The sequence below is a fragment of the Hermetia illucens genome, chromosome 1 (genome assembly GCF_905115235.1).
Source record: "Hermetia illucens chromosome 1, iHerIll2.2.curated.20191125, whole genome shotgun sequence".
NCBI lineage: Eukaryota > Metazoa > Arthropoda > Insecta > Diptera > Stratiomyidae > Hermetia > Hermetia illucens.
Window position 1 is genome coordinate 99,574,349 of NC_051849.1, and position 21,975 is coordinate 99,596,323.

At 38.1% G+C, this 21,975-nt stretch overlaps 1 protein-coding gene and 1 long non-coding RNA gene across 4 annotated transcripts in view; both read left to right on the forward strand.

Annotated features, from left to right (window-relative positions):
* Positions 1-13,035, forward strand: part of LOC119649088 — a 45,969-nt gene extending 32,934 nt beyond the window's left edge. Inside the window, exon 3 of the long non-coding RNA XR_005249088.1 lies at positions 12,578-13,035. This is a non-coding gene — a long non-coding RNA (uncharacterized LOC119649088). The remainder of the gene's footprint in view (positions 1-12,577) is intronic.
* The window catches only part of LOC119649052 (inactive dipeptidyl peptidase 10), a 589,248-nt gene that overhangs the window by 314,003 nt on the left and 253,270 nt on the right, over positions 1-21,975 (forward strand). The gene's annotated exons all lie outside the window — the stretch shown is intronic.

A 21,975-nucleotide genomic window follows, 5' to 3' on the forward strand; every position in this document is an offset into this window, starting at 1 on the left:
AGATCTGCTATTTTGATTAAACGCAAGCTCAAACACTAGTGACAAGTAATAACTTCATGCAAGGAAAGTTACCATATCCTCCGTTTATTGCCCCCCAGAATATAAAATAACGCAATTCGCTTTGGGGAACAAATTCATCGTCAGACCATTCTCCCATATTGATCAAAACTCGGCTGATGAACAAATACAGACAGGAAATCGCTAGACAGTGTTTCGCTAAACATAAGATCACAGAGCAAATCTGCTATTGACGAAGTTCTTGAGCGTTTCAACCAAGTTATACTAATTATACGGTTCTACAGCAACTCCAAAATTGTCGACAATCTTAAACCTTTTGCGCAACATAAGACGATTACAGAGAGAATGGCAATTACATAGGTCTCCACGAGCGAAAAACAAACTCGACGAACCCACAAAACTGCTTAAAAGTACCAAGCCAGAGCAGTTGCTGCTCAGCTGGAAGAAGTATTCAATCCAGTCGATCGAAACTGTCATTCGAACTTCCCAGATACCCAATTAGCACCAACCAGCTTCAAACATCGTTAAAAGAAGTTCAAAGTATCATCAAGAAAAAAGTCACATCATCATCATCACCAACGGCGCAACAACCGGTATCCGGTCTAGGCCTGCCTTAATAAGGAACTCCAGACATCCCGGTTTTGTGCCGAAGTCCACCAATTCAATATCCCTAAAAGAAGCTGTCTGGCGACTACGCCATCACTCCATCTTAGGCAGGGTCTGCCTCGTCTTCTTTTTCTACCATAGATATTACCCTTACAGACTTTCAGGGTGGGATCATCCTCATCCATACGGATTAAGTGACCCGTCCACCATAACTTATTGAGCCGGATTTTATCCACAACCTGACAGTCATGGTATCACTCATAGATTTCGTCGTTATGTAGGCTACGGAATCGTCCATCCTCATGTAGGGGCGAAAAATTCTTCGGAGGATTCTTCTCTCGAACGCGGCCAATAGTTCGCAATTCTTCTTGCTAAGAACCCAAATCTCCGAGGGATACATGAGGAGTGGCAAGATCATAGTCTTGTACGGTAAGAGCTTTAACCCTATGGTGAGACGTTTCGAACAGAACAGTTTTTGTAAGCTGAAATAGGCTCTGTTGACTGACAGTAACCGTGCGAGTTAAATGAACAATACTTGTTCAATTTAAAACAAAAAAAAAATTGTGATATTAATAATAATATTTATTATTAGAAAAATAGATCTTAACTCTAATACTGACAGTTAGGTAATGATAATGATAGTATGGATAAGAACGACTCTGCTCTGTTGATTTCCCATCATAGAACACAGTTCGATCGTTATCCTCTCGTTTTATGATCACGTTACATTTCTTCGTAACCATCAGATAAGATACACATTTGTTTCTTAAGATGTTATTTTCTTATCTATTGGTTTGTTGAAGAAATGCAATTCTTCCTTATCAATATTGGATTGTGAGTGTTTATACATAACTCCTCCATCCTTAGATTGATCAATGTCCTCATGATCATTGTTTACAGTTATTTTGATTTTTGGTTGTTTACATTTAAAATAGAGATTCATTCCTATTAGGATGAAAATCATTGTTAATATTAATGATGTTCCAAGATATAGTACATGTTTTTGGTATTCCACTTTAATCTCTTTTATTTCTTTGAGATTTTTTTATGTTTTAGGTGCATTTCATTTTCTGGATTAATTATTTCTAAATTTTTTATGTTATTATATAATGGTATAGGAATAATCTGTTGTACTTTGTCATTAGTATTTTTGTATATTGTATTGGATATTTGTACGTTACAGTTATCGAAATTGATGACATATTGTCCGTTTAAAATGTATTCGTGTTCATTACAGTTTTGATCTATTGATACATTGTTCGCATTTTTAATAAGTAATTGGCCTTTTTCCAACTCTTCTATAGTGAAATCTTTATTAAAAAGTTTATTACATTTAATTTTGGAATTTTCTATGATACTAGTTAGACATTCGAAGGGTTGTTTATATTTACTTAGTATATTTGTTTTGAAAGGATACATTTTATCGTTAATCTTTACGAATTGATTAGTTTCTAACGTAACTTCGTAGCTTGCATCATTGGGTGTACCATATGCTTCGTAAACTTTAAATATTTCTGTTGTATATATAGGTATGGCAACTACAAATACAATTTGTTTATTTTTTGCTAAAACGCTTAGTTTAATACCTTGTAATTTTTCTAAGGTTATATTATATTATTGTTTTTCATATGTATTTGACATGAATCTTGCCATTTGACGATTTTTCGCATTTGCTATATTCTTGAATTTGTTCAATTATATTCTCCAAATGATCTAATAGATTATTGTACTGTATATTTTCGATGACTATTTTGAGACTGTTAATATTTTGATTTTGGGTATCGATAGTATCATATAGGTGTTTTGTTTCATTTATTATATGATTTTGAAGGGTTTTTAAATTGTTATTTATGTCTTCGTTTATTTCAATTTGACTATTGATTGTGTTAATCATATTTTTATTATTGAATGTTACTGTGTCTAAATAATTCATTATTTTCTCTCTGTCCTCTTCATCTAAGACTCCAAAAAGAGATTTAAAACCAGTAGTTATTACATTTATAAGTCCTCTTCTAGATCTCGTGGGGTATAAAGTTTGCAATTTAATGAATATACTTTCTTTTCTAAGTTGAATTGGTTTATCATCTGACGTTACTAAATCTAATGATTTTTCTATGTCCTCTAAATTTATGAAGTGTAAAACATTGAAATATTCTGAAATTAGGTTGACTTGCTCTTTTTTCAAAAATGATTATTCCATTGTTACTATTGGTTTCGTGTACTTGAAACATTCCTTGTATTCCTTGTACTACTGCTAGAATTATTTCCGAGTTATCACAATCTCGGCAGATGCCGGATTTTACCTAATACTAGCACTAAGTGCCAAGCATTTAGGCTCGGACGATCCTACCTACTTAAAAACTAAAGGGGCACTGGTGGTTGTGGCCGGTGGTAGGTCAGTGGGAGAATCCGTCGAGTACCCCCCGCAACATCGAGCACGTATGCAGAATGGTGTACTTCTGCATGGTTTGAACCAGACTGTGCGAAAGTCCCAGGACATCAAGGGAAGCCGTCAGGGATTTAGGTACAATACCTGTAGCTGACAATATTATGGGAACTACGACCACCCGCTCGAGACGCCAAATTTCTTTGATTTCACGAGCCAATGGCTCATAGTTCACCTTCTTCTCCACGTATTTCCGTTCAATGTTGCTATTATGGGGGATAGCAACATCAATAATATACGCGGAGCGACCCGTCTTGTCAACTAGCAGTACGTCAGGCTTGTTGTGTGCGGTATGGCGATCAGTCAGAACTTGCCGGTCCCAATACATGCTGTAAGCAGAACTATCAAGTACTGCTTGCGGCTCATATCGGTAAACCGGACATGTTCCCACGATCAGCCCATGCTTATATGCAAGGTTTTGATGGATAACCTTACATACAGCATTATGCCTGGTGATGTATTGCACCGGTGCCATAACAGTACAGCCAGAAATGAGATGGTCCAACGTCTCTAACGCCGAACCACACATTCTGCACTGGTCGTTCTCCACCCGTTCTTTCATGATGAGCTTTTTATAAGCTCGGGTGGCAACCACGCCATCCTGAATGGCACACATAAACCCCTCCGTCTCAGCAAAGAGCTCCCCAGCACACAGCCATCTGTTCGACAGATGCAAATCGACAAATGGCTGCCAAAGACAATTCACATGTTTACCGTGCATTGCCTTCGACTTCCATTCATCGATCCGCTCTTGGTCCGACTTCACCCCACTCAGAGGATTGAAAGATCGATCCTTCAAGTTAAGTGGAGTCAGTCCACAGTCTGCCTTACAGACAGCCGCATGCAAGGGACTCGCCTGCTCCTTGCTGTAAAAATAAGCGCGCAGCGAGTCGACTTGGCGATGATGTTGTGCCGCCACATTCATTGCATTCAGTAGCCATGAAAGGGGGTTCAGTGCCATACAAAACCAAAGAGGACTCAATGAATCCCCCTGGAAGATGCCCCTCCGAATACGGATGGGCTCTGAGGTATTAGCACCCTCAGATGTACGGACTGATAAGGTGGTATGCCACCCTTCCATGACTGTCGCCAAAAACTTTATTAGTTTCGGATCAATGCGATACAGATGTAGGATGTCGATTAGCCAGGTATGCGGAACGCTATCAAAAGCCTTGGCATAATCGATATAGCAACTGAAGAGGTTTCTTTGGCCTCTAGTTGCTTGTCCTACAACTACCGAGTCGATAATGAGTTGCTCTTTGCAACCCCTTGACCCAACTCGGCAGCCCTTCTGCTCCTCGGACAGAATGTTGTTGGTCTCGAGGTGCGCATTGATCCTTCCACTAATAATGGACGTGATGAATTTGTAGAGGGTTGGTAAGCAAGTGATCGGTCTTGTGTCTGCGGGGTCCTGCACCGTGTCCTTCTTAGGGATAAGGTAGGTAATCCCCGCAGTGAGGAAAGGTGGAAATTCCTCCGGCCGACTCATGACCTCATTTATACTGCGTGCCAACCGACTGTGTACGCTGGTAAATTTCTTATACCAGAAATTCTGCACCCGATCCAGACCTGGGCCCCTCCAGTTCTTCGAGATGTTTATGGCTCGTCGAACTTCCTCTTCGGTAACATCCGCGAAATTCATGCCAGGTGTATTGGCATGGCGGGTGCCTTCGGCGGTGATCCACTCAGTATGCTCAGCATGCTGGGCAGGTAACCCCCAAAGTCCACCCCAATACTCTTTCGCTTCCGTCACCGAGAACTGTATTGTCTGGGCGCTCTGTTGGGATTCGTTGAGAGATCTGAAAAAGCTCCGCTGGTTCCTCGCGTATGTTGCATTCTGGACACGTCTGGAATAACTTTCGCCATACCGTCGTAACCGACTGCATATGACAGAAAGTTTCTGTTTTAGTGTGTCCAGAATTTCAACTACGGGTGTCTCACAGGGGATGGCATAGTTCCGGTAAACCCTCTGCACTTTATTTCACACCCGTCGGCTGGCATTGCCAGTGCTGATCTGAATCAGTCTAGCAATGTCCTGCCTTAGTGAGTCCCGTCGACGTTCCAGACGAATTTTCCATGGTGGATCTCTTTTGTCACTCAAACCAATAACGCGAAAGCGAATCTTCTGACCGTGCAATCTGATAGCCGCAACTGCACCACAATACACAAGTGATTGTAGTTGCAGCAGCGACATATCAGCACACAGTCGAGACGCAATCTCATCATTGATTTGAGATAGAATTCCCGGAGTTGCTGGAGATGCATAGAGCCTGGGAATACCTGGTCTATGCAAAGGATCCATATCCGAGAATTCTATACACGCTCTTTGGAATTCGTCCCGAACTTCAGCGGAAACCTCAGCTGGACGGTGGAGAAGAGTGCTTCGGCGAGTACTGAACCTGTTGCCTGCAGTGCGGCGTGGTGTTGTTGATGCCGCCGCCTCTGCCCCCATCGACTCTCGGTCACCAGTTTCCCCGATGACTTCAAGTCGAACACGTTCCCTGATGGTGGCCGGGATTGTGTCACTGCGAGTGATGAAGCGGTACTGGTCTGCGACTCGCTTCACAGTCACGTGCGCGAATTGCGGGAAACGCTCGACGAATCTCTGGTGCAACAAGGGGCGGTAAGATGTTGTACCCGCCCCCGCCGTTATTTCGTAGTAGGAGCGGATGATGAAGAGGTTCATTTCTTCAGTCCATTTCATCCGCTTCCTACGCGAACCCGCTGAAGTGGTCGCCACAGATTGTGGCGAAACAGCTGCAGCAGGTGGAGCTGTGCTCCTGGTCGTCGTGGCGCCTAGACGTCGAACCGCCCCACGACTAGCGGTTTCGACGCCGTGCTGTCCATTACGAGAGCCCGACCCAGTCACCAAGTCAGACGACTCCCGCCGGTTATCCGTACCGGACCTCAAATTTCTCCTTCTTCTCATTTTTTGGTGGTGCATTTTATCCCTAGCTGCCAGGTGTGTAGATAGCTTCCTTAGTGAGTAATCTGCAAAACTGCAAAGTTCCTGCACTTTCCTCACCTACCCCCTGAGACGCTGCGGTGGCGTACAGCCATTCAGACTGAAGCTATCTATCCCTCCTCCTTTCACAACCGGGCTTGGGACCGGCTTCGGCGGAGTTATTATTAACTGAATAATTGACTTTCCTAGTATTCCCTCTTCTTTTCGAAAATTCCTTTTCTTGTTCCGGGGGTCCTAAAAAGAATTTCGTATGTCTTTTTAGACTGTTTTTGTTTCTTTCATGGTTGTAATTTATATTTTCCCTATTCTTGTTAAAATACTTTAGCCGTTTTTGCTTTATTTCTAAGTTTTTCTGAGAAATTGCTAGCCTTTGATCGGGTTTAAAATGGAATGGGATGTTATACGGTTTTTCTTTTAGAGTTTATTCATTCAACTCTAAAAGAAAAACCGTTGAGTTATATTTTTCAACAGCTTTATACAAATTTACTTTGAATGAATTCTTCTTTTTGAGTTACACTAAGTATCCTAAAATGTTCTAATAGACTGCTGTGAAATCTTTCAACATCTGAATTCCCTGTATGTGTATTTGGTTTAGTAAACTGTATTTGTATGTTATTTTCCCTGCAAAAATTTTTGATTTCAATATTGTTAAACTCATTGTCGGCAATAATTTTGTTTGGTTTCCCTAAATTCGCCATTCTTTCTTGAAGTTTTTCTTTGACCGTAACCATTGTCTTGTCTTCTAGTTCAGATATGTGAGCATATTTTGTCATTTTGTCTATACTTGTTAGGAAATAATGATGTTTTATATGGAATGTATCAATGTGAATTACCTCATTAATATTTTTTGGAGTTTCGCTAAGTTGATATTCCATTTTAATTGGTTTTCTATCGTATTTAAACATCTTTAATTTAAACATCTTTAAATAAGCTTGGGTTATATACCTCATTTTTCAATTCCTCATAATTCTCAATTATACCTCTGTGGTTTGTTTCTTGATGTTTTTTATCAATAATTTTATGTAGATCTTCTAAATTAGATACATCCTTCAGAAATTTTGTTGTTCTGTAAAATTTCAACCTAGTGTTATAAGAAAAAAGTTCTATTAACTTATTTTGGAGTTTTTTGTATTCACGATCTTCCAATTCACTATATATGGCTATTACCCCTTTAAATATATATCTTCTTAATATGTTAGATAGATCTTCGGGATTATTAAGAATGTTTCTGGAAATAAATACTCTTTTTTTATTAAAATGTATTTCTAATTCTGTACTAGGACTATCCTGCAAAATAATTTGTGTTTTATATTTATTCACGCAAGTATCATTTATGAAAATATGTTCATTTCTTTCTTCTCTAGAAGTATGAACTGTTACCATAGTTGCATCATCGTTTTCGTCAATGTGATTTATTTCATCGAATTTTAAACGACTTAGAAAATCTTATATTTATTTATTCTCTTTCCCTTGAAGATATTCGATTTCATAATCAAATTCGTTTAATTTAATTTTCCAACGAATCAGTTTTTGATTTGGTTCTTTTAGATTATTTAACCAAACTAGCGGTTTATGGTCTTAAAATTAGTAAGTAAATTTTACTGCAAATAAATATGGTCTGAAATACTTAGTAGCCCACACAATCGCGAATAATTCCTTTTCAATAGTCGCGTAATTGGTTTCACTATTGTTTAACCCATTCAACACGGCAGCCATTTTGGTGGCTTCATTCTGGAACTGCATTTTTTTTCGGACTTTCTTATCCGACGGTAAATTTTTTACTACGGGATCGGCATTGTTAGGCACAGTTAGTAGCAGTAAAAATAGTTAAAACCACGATTATTTTGTAAAATTACTTTTTATTTTCGTTTTTATAGACTAGTTTGAAATTTCTAGGATTTAAAAATATAAAAGCAGTAAGGCAAACATAAATGTATTTTCACATCTAATACTATAAAGTATTAACACACATAAAATAAACTGCAAATGGGTATGGGTATTTACAAACCTAATCGAAGAGATATTTTGCAGATCATTCGGTTGTTCAGAGGATCCGAACGTCTTTTTTCCTCCTCTGGTCCGAACCATGGCCTAAAAAATTCACGGCAAAGATTTTACATTAATATAAATTACGAATTAATATTATAGAAAAAAGTTAAATAATAAACAGCCTATTAAAACTTACCACAAACGGAAATTTCTCTAAAAAATATTGTGCTGCACGGATTTCGAAACGGCCAACGGCACAAGGTCACCCAAGAACTTCTCTAACCACTGGAATGAAACTGAAAGCTTTCGTCAAACCCTGTTCACTCTACAAACGTTTAAACGAAACTAAAGGAGGACGCGTTTGTGAGCGCTCCGTGGCTGAGTAAGGGAGGGGATCCGCACGAGCGCGCTCTCAGTGTCTCGAAATGGACTCCATGATGCGTCAGTGCGCTCGCCGTGTGGAATGGGTTAACGTTCTAGAAGCATATGCTATCGGATGGCTGTTTTGAGATAAAACCGCTCCGATTCCGTAGTTAGATGCATCTGTTGTTAACGTGAATTGTTTCTTAAAATCAGGATATTTCAATATCGGATCTGATATTAGAACTGCTTTAAGTTTTTCGAAACTCTTTATGTATTTGATGTCATTGATATTAATTTTCTGATCTTTCTTTAAACATGTTGTTAATGGAATTGCTATTTTCGCATAATTAGGTATAAATTTCCTATAATATCCGGTTATTCCTAGGAAACTTTTAATTTGTTTCTGTGTTTCCAGAATTTTAATATTCTTTATTTTTTCAACTTTTTGTGGGTTCGGCTTGATTCCATCCTTAGTGAAAATATGCCCAAAATGCTCCGTATCTTTTTGTAGGAAGCTACATTTATCCGGCTGTATTTTCAAATTGTATTCTTTTAATCTGTCAAATACTTTCCCCATGGAATCTATATGTTCCTGTAGAGAAGTACTAAATATAAGTATATCGTCAAGGTATACGATACATATTTTATTAATATAATCCTTAAGGACATGATTAATCATTCTTTGGAAGGTAGCAGGTGCATTTTTCAATCCGAAAGGCATTCTCACGAATTCATAATGACCTGTATTAGTTGAAAAGGTAGTTTAGCTCTGTCTTCGGGTTTAACCAGAATTTGGTGAAATCCCTTTGCTAAATCCAGCGTGGAAAAATAGTTTGCTCTACCAAGTTTGTCTAAAATGGATTCTATGTTAGGAATTGGCATTTTGTCATCTATCGTTTTTTCATTAAGCTTACGATAGTCAATAACTATTCTCCATTTAGCTTTGCCACTATTGTCCATTTTTTTGGAACTACCCATATCGGACTGTTATATGGAGAAGTTGACTCTTGAATAATATTTTGTTCCAACATTTTGTTTATTTGTAATTTGACTGCCTCTTCGTGAACTTGAGGGAATCTATAAATTTTAGAAAATATAGGTTTCTCGCCTGTCATAACAATCTCGTAGAAAACGTCTTTTATGTTTGTGAGATTCGTTCCTTCCTGATAGAAAAGACTTTTATACTCTTTTAATGTTTTACCTAAAGATTTTTTTTCCTCTAAATTTAGGTGAATTAGATTTAACTCGCAATGTTCAATTGGTTCTATGTAATTAACATATTCTAATGGACATGAATAAGTAAATGGGATTTGCTTTCCGTTTACTTCAAGAATTCCTTTTCCTAAATGAAGTATCGCATTCATATTCTTTAAAGTGTTATTCCCGATTATTCCCTTAAAGTTTTTATTCCCTAAATCAGTTACATTCCAATACATGTTACCGTCATCATTGAATTCTGATGGTAAAGCGGTCAAAGTTTCATGAGTTATAACTTGCGAACCAGTTACCGTTTGGACTCTTAGAGGTTGAGAGAGTTTTAATAAATTATTTACTTCACGTTTATCAAGTAAATTGACAGTACTTCCCATGTCTATTAATATTGGAAGTTTTTTATTATTAATTGAAAGTATGACTACCGGTAAGACATCTTCGAGGCGTGTATTGTAAAATTTACATCTACATCCATTGGTTCTTCACGGTTTCTAGAAGCTTGTGTTGAAGGTTTGATAAAAGATTTTTTTTCAAAATTTTTACGCAAATTATCAATGTTACGATAATTGAAAGAATTATTGGTGTTACGAAAATTTACATATTTATCTTTAGTAGAACTAGCACTAGCACGATTGTGACTATTTCCTTGATGCCTTTTATTACATGATTTCAATAATCTAACTGCGGATTCTAATTCTATCGCGTTTTTAGTTTCTAATAAAATAACTTGATTTTCACTCAAACACGATTTAAACTTTTCTAAAACAAACGATTCGTTTCGGTCAGGACTATATTGATGCGGTTTATTTGCGTCTAACTGATATTTCCGATTCATTTTCACTAATATTTGACTTAGGCAGTTGTACACATTTAAAAAGTTTTCATGGTATCTTATACTATTCACCTGATTAATTAGCTCCATGTATTCCTCCTGTACTCCGAATCTGCTGATAAGTGCCGTTTTCACTTGGGGGGTTTATCAATTTTCGAAGTTCTTCTCGAGCTCGTCCTTGTATCTTTGATTTTACAATTTTCGTTAAATACAGCTTTTGCGATGCGTCGGTAACCATAGCCATGATCGTTTCTCCTTCGTCCAAAAAGCACTCTAGATCATACTCCTGGGTTCCATTGAAATTTGGGATGCTTCTCGCTTCTCGTAGAACATCGTTGAAACTGATTGTTGCCATTTTCGTCACTTTGCTGGGAAATTTTCGTTTCAATAATTATTTTCGGGTTAAGTTGGTCAGATTTTCCGCAAAGAGCGAAAAAATTTTTTTGAAAATGTTGGCTTGCTCGAATTTCTCGGCAAGGGGCGAATTCTATAAAAATTCAGCCTAGTCGTCAGTGTAAGATATTTTTCTTTTTTTTTATATATTTTGTAATAAGGATCTACGCCGATTTCAAATTAAAATTTGACAACGTTTTTATGCTAAGTAATTTGACTTTTACGTTGGGCGATCCTACCGACTGCGCCAGTTAAATGAACAATACTTACAATACAATTTAAAAAAAAAAAAAAAAATTGTGATATTAATAATAATATTTATTATTAGAAAAATAGATCTTAACTCTAATACTGACAGTTAGGTAATGAGCAACGGTTCAATAGTCGTTCTCATATTTATAGTATGGATAAGAACGACTCTGCTCTGTTGATTTCCCATCATAGAACACAGTTCGATCCTTATCCTTTCGTTTTATGATCACGTTACATTTCTTCGTAACCATCAGATAAGATACACATTTGTTTCTTAAGATGTTATTTTCTTATCTACTGGTTTGTTGAGGAAATGCAATTCTTCCTTATCAATATTGGATTGTGAGTGTTTATACATAACTTGCGCAGATTTCATCATCGTAGCTGTTATCGGTTGTGATTTTCAACCCTAAATAGGAGAAATTATCAACGGTCTCAAATCTATATTAATATTAATATAAATTTTTTAATAATGAAACCCAAATTAGAGATGAAATACAAAGATACTCTCAGGGAACAACACAAAAAACAAAGTAGGACTTCCTAAGGGGAGTGTACCTGCACGGCACCTTATTAACGCGGTAAATTTTCCTATCAGCGGGCTAACCACCACAGCTACTTTTGCTGATGATGCCGCAATTTTAAGTTCACATGCAGTTCTAGAACTGCCTTCTCTGCATCTAGAGTTGCATCTAAGGCAACTAGAACAAGTCGGGAACTGGAAGGTTTTGTGTATTTCTTTTATAAAGACATTTGAGTGTACATTTGACCCATTAGTACGTAGGACGTGATATATATTGCATATTATATGGGAATATCCGGTTTCAGTTGATATTGACATTCAAAGTCTTGAATTTGCAAAGAAGCGACAACTTTGTAAGGCCATGCTCTATGTTATAGCCTATATAGCTGTAAAATTTCGTGGCGCTAAAGTGAACTTAAGGAGCATTTCGCAGCCAATTACTAAAAACTATAGTAATTTACTATTATTAACATGATTTAAACAGATATCAATATTTCAAAGCCCACACACCGTGTAGTCGCAGCCTCTTGATTTTTTCAGATGTTTCTGTTAGGGAGGTTTTCAGAATGGGTCCGTTAAAGTAATCATAATTTTCAACCCCCCGCACTCCCTATCCAACAAATGTCAAAACTAAGACCGGATTGGGAATCCCACGTAGAAGGATGTAAGTCACTGTACGTGTGAGCGTTCGTAGTTCCCACCTTTTCACCAAATTTGGCGTCAATCGCTATAACCGTCTCCGAGACAAATGCGTATAGCACGCAGACAGACAGATAGTAAACTAATTTTAATAAGGTTTTACATAAAACCTTGAAAGTAGTTTCGATGTTAACGAGTCGAAGTGTGTGCAATTACTTGTAATTTTTACATTTTGAAAAGGAAATTGCCCTCACGTGAAGATCAACAACATAGCTATACCCCAATCAGATGACAATAAATGCCTGGGAATACACTTCCAGTTTAAATTTTTTTTCGTAGATGTTTCACAAAAAATCACCACTCTCTGTAAACTATGTGGACTGATGGGATTCAACTATGGGACTCTGCCAAACCATCCAACATTAATCTTCTGGATACTTCTGGTATTTCCGCAACCTCCATAAACACTTGAAAACCTGGACAATAGTCGACTAGACAGACTGAGGAGTCACTCCAATACAATAGCTCTGTCTCATCTGAAATTCAATTGGCTGAAACGAGTTGACCGCTTGCACTTCAAAAAGGTGTCTGCAGTATCATAAGATTGAAATGTTTGCTCTTACTATTAAAGAATTTCATCAATATTGATCAAAATTTTGCCTTTAACTTAATTTAAATTAAGAAAAAAATGTAAAAATAAAAACACTTAAGGTCTAATGTTAAAACATGAAATCCGCAGCAATGGCATGGGATTATGTAAATAATGTACTAGCTTTTTGAATTTAAATGTATTTAAAGCTTCCAATGCGCGTTTGCAATCAAATATTTATTTATTAAAAAAGAAAACAAAGTTAAAGGCCGTATCTATTATGTAGTGCTATGCACCATTTTCAGATTTCGGATATAGCGGAGAAAAAAACTTCAGGAAAGGCTAATCGTGATGGGCGATCTGAATGACAAGGTCACCCACGGCGAAACTTTCCTCAGGCAAATATCAATGGTAAAGGATTCGTAGGTTTCTTGCACCTATACGCCAAACAGCGGCATACTGAAATGAGCACAGCGCCTGTCACAAGCCGTATCCCTTTTTTGTGGAGGGAGGTGGTAGATATTCCTCACATCCACGGTATGAGCAGGAGGCCTGCTCTCAGCTTAAACCGCTGTATTAGTGAAAGCGGTACTCTAATTATAGTCACAAAGTCAAATCATCTTCGTGGAATAATGGTAGGTATTCACTTTAAACCCTCAGAACATTCCCTACTGTTACTCGGAGGATCTTTGACGGCGTACGAGCCAGGTTCTTATAAACATGTAAATAATTGAGGAGATGTAGCAGTGAGAATAGGCAACACATTGAAAAAGGCGACAACTACATTGGATGTTATGCCGTGTAACCGGCTATCACAGAATTGCCGCTAAGTCGGTCAGGAGGATATGAGATGTTGTTGACGGGTTATGCCCCACACAGAGGTTGTTGACCACTAAAGATACGACAAGCATCACCATAATAAGTAATGTGATATCACATCACCTTTTGGAAGAGTCGTATTTCAAAGTAATTTCATAAATACCACCTTATATTACCAAATATTACTTATCACTAGAGGGATATTGTCCCTGTAAAATCTATAACAACACCAAGTAGATATGATTGAAAATTAACACATGCAAGAGAGGAAAAGAAAGAAGAATCCTGATTTTTACTTAGAAGTACTTTCATTTTTTTTTTTTGTTTTGCCCAACAATGAATTTTCGTTGAGAAAAGTTATTTATCGCGCATAAACTTTAAGTTATTTTTCCACGACAAAACCAGCGAAAACGATACTCGGCGTCAGGTCGTCACTCAACAGCCATTACCGCTATTTGTACTACGGAGGACAGTGATTTTTGGTGATGTTTGGTAATGTGATGTCACATTACGAAACAATACCTAAGAGTGCACTTCGCTGATGCGGTGATGATGAATTTGAAGTGATATTTTAATGTTTACAGGGTGATTGATGATGGTAATGTCATATGACACTTTACGGTGATATCACTTTTGTGATATTACATACATCTTTAATGGTAAATTTGAAATAAAATATATCTTTTCTTTTGTGTGACAAAACTCAGAACGGGAAGGATTTTTTGTTCTCAGGGCTGGTTTCCAGCAGAGAAAAGAGAATGTGTACATTTCAAGGGCATGAAGAGTTAATGGTGATCCACTTGTGGCTTGTTTTGTCTATGACAATGGGGCTGTTTCAGGCTATTAGAATGATACATTGTTAGGAATATATAATCAACAATCTGCTTCTCTATTTTAAAGATATCTTGTTGCTAGCTAGTTAAACTAGGATAAGCCTTGTGAAGCTGCTTTTCATTCTACTTCAATAAATCTTATGATAAGCAATTGAAAAAAATCAACAAAACGCCGTAGAGAAGAATCAATCTAGCATTGAATTAAATTTAATCGTAGAAAAGAATGATTTAATTCCTTGATATTTTCCCTCTCAAAGGCCGACATTTTCATCACAAATCAATTATTAAATGGGCAGTAAAGCAGCATCCTTTGCAAATAACACCACCTGCACATCTATGTATATCAGTGTCCACTGTGTACATACCACAATCAAGAACCATAATCTTGTATATATATATATAATGCTCGAAAAATGCGAAATCAGTTCTATTTAACCCTGCTACATATGTTACATGCCTAAATCTCACATCGTAAGCATTTTTTTACAAATCCTGAAAACATTTTCAAAAGCCTTTGCTAAGTAGTGTAACCTTAAACCCTTTAATACTACAGCTCTTGAAATCCCTACATGAGTTTGTTCACGTTTGCGGATTTTTTCCAGAAAACCAATAACACCACTGCTGACGCTCCCTTCACTCAAACGGTGACATCATGATAGTCTATGGTTAGAGTCCTTTCGGTTCAATGGTATAAAATTAGTGTGATGTGTGGCCCACAAATCCTTTTCGTGCAGCTTGAAGGAATGAACACTATGTAAGGTTCGGAAAATCACCGTATTAAACCTAACAACAAGTACAACGTTGCCATGATTAATATCGACTTTGAATCATGGAAAATTTTCTCAACTTTGGGTATCACATTTATAGTCATTATATTTGCAACCCTAGCGGAAATAACTTGTTCCTTTATTTTATATACTTTGTACATGAGCCACTAATGCCTTGAAGGAAAAATAAACCGAAAGGTCAATTTATTATAAGAACTGTATATTCGGCAACACTCACACCATTAATGATATCCTTTTATCGACACTCGGAATGAGTCCATTCCTAACGTCGTTATTATCTGCGGTAGCTGGTGTTTCTTTTGTAAAGAAGCAATTTTCCTTATCCTGTCTTCTACAAAGTGCTATCCTCTATCATGCATCCGATATATCTTTTACCAAGGTGAATTGAGCTGGTAGGACAACGACGTAACTATCCTTTACAGTTTTGCTTACTCAGGACAATAGGAGACTCCTAATAGGGAATAAGTAGCAGATTTTACGTCCGACAACATTGATACATGGATATATAAACACGTACATATATATTATATATAAATACGTACCCGCCCACATATGATTTATGCTACTTTGGTGTTATGGGGATTTGTCGTAAACAGGTCTTAATGGACAACAAGTGACATGTGATAACAAAGTAATAAGTAAATACGGGCAGAGTTGAAGTAAGGTTGAAGGGGTTGATTTCTGGGAAACAGTAATTAAGCTCCACTACAGAGACATTCCCGTGGTGTTCTGTTGCCATTTTCGGGGTGTGACAGTCCGAATTTGTTTCAAAACACATTGGGTCAAAAGAAGGTATGACTAAATTTCGAGTTATGGGGAATAGTACACCTCGAAATGACTTTTTCATCATTATACATATGTATGTATGTAAGATGCACAAAAGCTGAAGGAGTTATAAATTACGCTCGCGGGTTTCTTCGACCCTAATTTTCCTTAAAGTGAATATAAATTAAACGATTCAAAGAGCGGCAATGGAGGTATTCTACATCTCTTAAGGATAGAAGGTATAATCTGCAATAGAACTTACTAATTTACCAACTACAAGTTACACATTTGATGGGTGGTTACCGTTTTCAGGGTCGGCATCCTTTTTTGATTGTGCTCATACTTAAAATTGAGGGAAAGAGAGGAGATGACGTAACTGATAGTTAAAGTTGAGCCTTAGGACATTCTATTGAATGCCATGTATAAATCGATTTCATTCTGTTCATCTTCGTTAATAATGCCACAATAAGAAAGTCTAAACTGGTGAGCATAGGTTGAATTTTCAGTTTAAGCTTCAAAGTATTAGGTGCGATGAAATGGCTGAATAAAGTTAAAGCACTCTTTGCGGTATGAAAAAAAATATAAAGAGTATACTTTATTCAATTACTTAACCTAATACAAAGGATGCACAGATGATGCGCCGTGCGGCTACAGCGTGCAGGTGAGAACTGAATTCGGTGTTACAATATGTAGATTTCTTAATTCTATACTCACACATGCACACATTTGTATACGTTTGTGCGACCAAGATGTATATAATGTATGACGCATGATTTGTAACATATATAATTTATGAAAACGATTGGATTACCGTATGGCCATCAAACATAGGTGATCTTACCTCAGTTGCATAAAATATTTAACCAGTATACTGCTAACCCAGCTAGGTATTCAAATTATTAAAATATTACTAGGAGAATGGAGTATCTTAGTTCCAAGGACCAATCTCACATTAGGTATTCATTGCGCTATTCGCAGTACACTTATTTCGAGAGTTTGCATTGCTTGATGATGTACTATACCCATCAAAAGAGCGCAGTCATTCCTCAGAAGACAGTGTAAATTATCGTTATATTCTTATTATCTCAGGTTGTGACAATCTCAGCTGATGCTGGATTTTACCTAATATTAGCACTAACTGCCTTGCAATGAAACTTGGATGATCCTATCTACCTCCGTGGTGTGACGGCATGCACGTCATTGCGTTTCGCTCTTTGACCTGCACCAAGCTGATGAAAGATCAATTTGCTTGTATGCAGCATTTTTCCTTTTCAAACTACTTAGCATCCTTTGCCCTACATTATCCTCCCATAAGGGGCCGGGCACGTGCTGAATTCACGTGCCCATGCTGAATTCATTTTTGACCACCTATATATCCCCACAGTCACTTGGGTTTAACTGATGAATTCCGGGTTAAGTAACGAATTTACCTTAGCGTTGTTAATTCTGAACCAGAAGATTCTTGGCACGATGAAAGGCATTCGGCTTACAATTGTCGCCAGCTTGTTGGTTTCCAGTATTGGAATGGACAAAACTTTCTTGCACACAACGATTATTACGGCAGTCTCGATAGTGAGACAACTTTAATTGGGATGGAGGATTCTGATTTCTCCGCAAATTATTCAGAAAAATACTAAGCGGAGTCGGTGCCTAGGCTTTCTTACCTTCATAAAAGCCACCACCGCTAAAATTACGACGATTATCATATCAAAATTAACTTTTTGTAAGCTTAATCTCATTTCGGCTCAAACTCAATGAAGTGGGACAAATTGGCACTAACGTTGCACCGTTTTCAAATTAACTGTCGAAACCCGACTCAGCCTATCTTTGTCGGGCTGGCATCGACCCAACGACCGAACCGCTAGATTCCAGTATCTACATGTACAATATTTCGCTTTAGCCAGAAACAATCGTTAGTGCTGCGTTTCGTAATATGCGGCATGATTAAATCTATTGTGTGAAACAAAACCTTATTAAAATGGATTCAGTATCTATATCTTTATCTGAGAGCCAGGAATAACAAAATATAATCATGCAGGATCAAATGAAAGCGCCTGATTAGTACTTTTCGGAACTGATCTTAGTTTTAATGCTGTGTGAAACATAAGAGAGTGAGAGGCCAAAATGTGTGCCCAAAAAGTATAACAAGTCCATTTCTCAGAACCTATCTAATCGAAAAATGTGAAAAAATCACGATGTATGAAATCTAGGCCTCAAAATATACACCATTCCGACAGCTGCTCAAATAAAGTTAATAATGGCATAGTATCATATTTTTGGGAAATACACCCAAAAACCTCACTTAAGTTCATCCTAGAATTACAAAATTTGGCACCGTTATAAATGCATATTAATATAAGACTCAATTTTGAATGAAATCCGGACATGTGTGATGTCATCATTATATTAACTTGAAAAACATCAGTATATATATAATTAAGGTGAATATGGATCTGAATATTGCTGGCAATAACGTACGTTTATATTTGCCTTCGATTGAGCACTACTCGCAAACATCATTAGCATATACAAGTACACATATGTCTACTCGAACCATTGTTACTGATAAAATACAAAAAGCTGAGAAAGAAAAAATAAGATGTTCTCACACGACCTGCCATTCACATGAGTTATATACGCGCTCAGCCTCGGTAACTTTAATAATTATAGTTGGATTTCATTCAAACTTCCTAAAGTTATGCCTCATAATTTTCCTTATACCAATATCAAATCTTGCACTTCAGGAACGAAATTAAAGGGGACATTCGGGTAGATTTCGAAAATATAATAAACTGCTATTATTAACTTTATTCAATCAGACGCGCTATTGTGATTTTTTAGGGCACATATTTTGAGCCCTCACGCTCTTATTTTTCACCCAATATCAGAAATTAAGGTGAATTAACTTCGAAAAGTAGTAATCCAGTCCTTTCATTTGATGCGACCATATTCTAAAAGAAACTAACTGTCTACGGAACCCTGCTTTGTTCTAAGCTCCGATCATTCGCTGGTTCTCATAACTTTTTCAGATATCCAACCAATCCCTAGCGAGTCTGCAAAACTGACTACAAAGAAAACTGATTGGCTTAAATAAATAGGGAGTTACACGAACTCCAAAGGCTGGCTTGCGTGGGTATCAGTGGGGCAATGAGGACATACTCAACGGCATCCCCGGGGATGCTTCTGAGATTGACCCGACTCTATCTGCACATGCAGATGCAGGCAAGGAATGCAGGAAACTGATATGGAAATGTCTTGAGGAATTTAGTACGCTCGGCTCATATTCTGGGTTCTAGGCAATGTTGGGTTAGAAGGCAATGAGACAGCGGAAGAACTACCCAAGAAGGGAGCAGGGACGCCTTTACACTAGCCAAAACCATTCTGTGGAATCGGAAACGGGTTCCTGGCTATGATGAAGAGGAACTATACTGGGTGAGTCTACCAGGAATGAAACAGTCCAGGGTGCTTATAAGGGGATACCAATCCATGCGCACAAAGAACTGTTTAATCCTCACCAAGAAAAACCTCCAAATCATGTGTGTGCGTCTTTAAGGTGGAGGAGAGACAAGAGCCCTAGTGGTCCATTATATTCGATTCACCCGTCTAACAGAATATCGTGGATTCGTTTATGTATCATAGGATTTCTGTTAGTGGTTGCAGTTGTAGGATATCAACACCAAAAATCTAATGTCCGATGCGTCCATAGGCGCAGCCCATAAGCTGTGGGAGCTCGTTTCATCTTTATCTCTACATGTTTGTTCCAAAGAAGCTTCTTGTATATAATAACTCAGAAATATTTCATTTCTTCGGAGAATTGAAGGGTTGTACCCTCACCTCTGGAAGGCAAAGACTATTCAGTTTTCTCCTTTTTCTAAATAATACTATTGTGGTTTTATTTGGATCTACTGAAAATGCCTGAGGCACCAATTGTCGATCAAATCAATGGCGCGTTGTGTGTTTCTACACACCATTCCACCAACAGCTAGCACCGCCCCGTCATCTGCATAAGCTTGAGCGTATATTTGCAGATTTTGCAGTTCGCATAGTAGTGAGTCGATCAACATAGCACTTCTTGTTGAAGGCAGCCTTTCAATCTCCGGGTTGGCATAGCGTAGATCCACTTAATTAAAGTTTCATCAACAGCATGCTCTCTGCCGGCATCACAGAGATTTTGGAGGAGCATCAAGTTCCAGGCCCCTTCAACGTTCACGAACACCCCTCTCGCGTACTCGTCTTTCAGAGTTGCGTCCTCTATCTTTGAAACTAAAGAGTAAAGAGCAGACTCGCAGGATTTTCCACATTGGTAAGTATGCTGGTTTTCATTTAAAGGGTGCCTTCTCGCGAATGTGATGCTCAACCAGTCTTTCCAGACATTTCAACGAAAATTATAATATGTTAAACTGATTTGCTTCAAGTTCTTTGGATTTGAATAGTCAACGTTCCCAGGCTTAGGTATGAAAACCACCTTAACCTTCTGCCAAGATAAAGGCACGTAGCCCAGAGCAAGACAAGCACGAAAAATATTTCCTAGAAGTCACTCTAAGTGCTCTATACCCTCCTTTAGAGTCCAACTTGGCCGACTCATCCCTATTAAGGACTCTGTACAGCCTGGAAGTCTCTCTTTCAATTCCTCACAGTATACTCTAAAAGAGTCTCGTTTCGAACGTTTTCCGAGCTTGTTATATTCACGCTGTAGATTCCGGAAGTTTAACCACTCTTCTTTCTTATTACTTTTGCAAACACGATGTAGAAGTCGTCCTGTGGATTTCCTAAGTCTTTGCAGTTCTCAGTTTGATCTTCTCCATAAACTCCATATACTCCACTTTCTCGCCAAGAAGTTCATTGAACTTTATCGAATGTTTTCCTAGGGTTCCGTCTTTGATCTTCTATCGCCAAAGGAACAAGAAGTTCATTGAACCTTCTCGAATCGGTTTTCCTAGGGTTCTGTCTTTGTATTACAGAGTGTTCGCCCGCCAGACTAAGACCGTCAGATTAAATTTTAAGTAACCGTGATATGGGGGTGAGACCTCATCTAGCACTTGCCAATCTCTAATCAACTCTAGCAGCTTTGAAGTACAGATTGTTTGGTCAATTGCTTCACTTCTTCTTGGTACCACGAAGGTAGGTCCGCACCCTTCGCTATCATCAGATCAGCTGAAGTGATAATATCTTCTTTTAAGATTGCATTTGCTACTGCCCAAACAAATTACTAAGCGTTCGCTTCACAACCTATTAAGAGTTCAAGGCCACTTGATTCTGCATACACTACCAAAACCCTTAGTTTTGCATCTGTGGAGGATACAAAGAATAATAGGATAAGTATGCAGAGGCAACTATGACGTTTCTCCTCTTACCATTAACCTGGTATTGTAAGTTGACCGCAGCAAGGTCCTAGAAACAGAAATGTCTCAGCATGAATGACATCAGAACGCAGGTCCTCAGTTTCAGAGATCTTTCATCAAAGAATATCCTAGTCCCCTTGACTAATCCAATTCTACTGATTTTGTTAAAACGAATCACTCTTGAACCAAAAATTTATGCATGCTGCAAGTTAATTTGAATAACTCTTATGTTTATGGACATAAGTGCAGTCTAATATGAAAACCGCCGCTAACTAAATTGTGCTGCGTTCAGTATGGATCTCCCCGGGGTTGTAGCTTGACCTCACCTTTCGCCGAAAGTTCCTCTCTTTTGCGTCCGATTTATCTGGACATTGCCACACTTGGTGGTGTAGCAACGCCTATGTCCTCATTCCAAAGATACTTCGCCTTCTTTCGAAGTGCCTTCTGTTGTCGTCGGCTGGGAGCCTTCCCAGGTTGACGGTGTCCGGGTTGCATGGATCTGTTTCCACACACCGGAATTAGACCAGTTGCGTCCACATCATCAGCTTCCCTTTCTTCCGTTTTTCCTGAACCGGAGGAGAAGATTCCGAGAGGCAAGCAT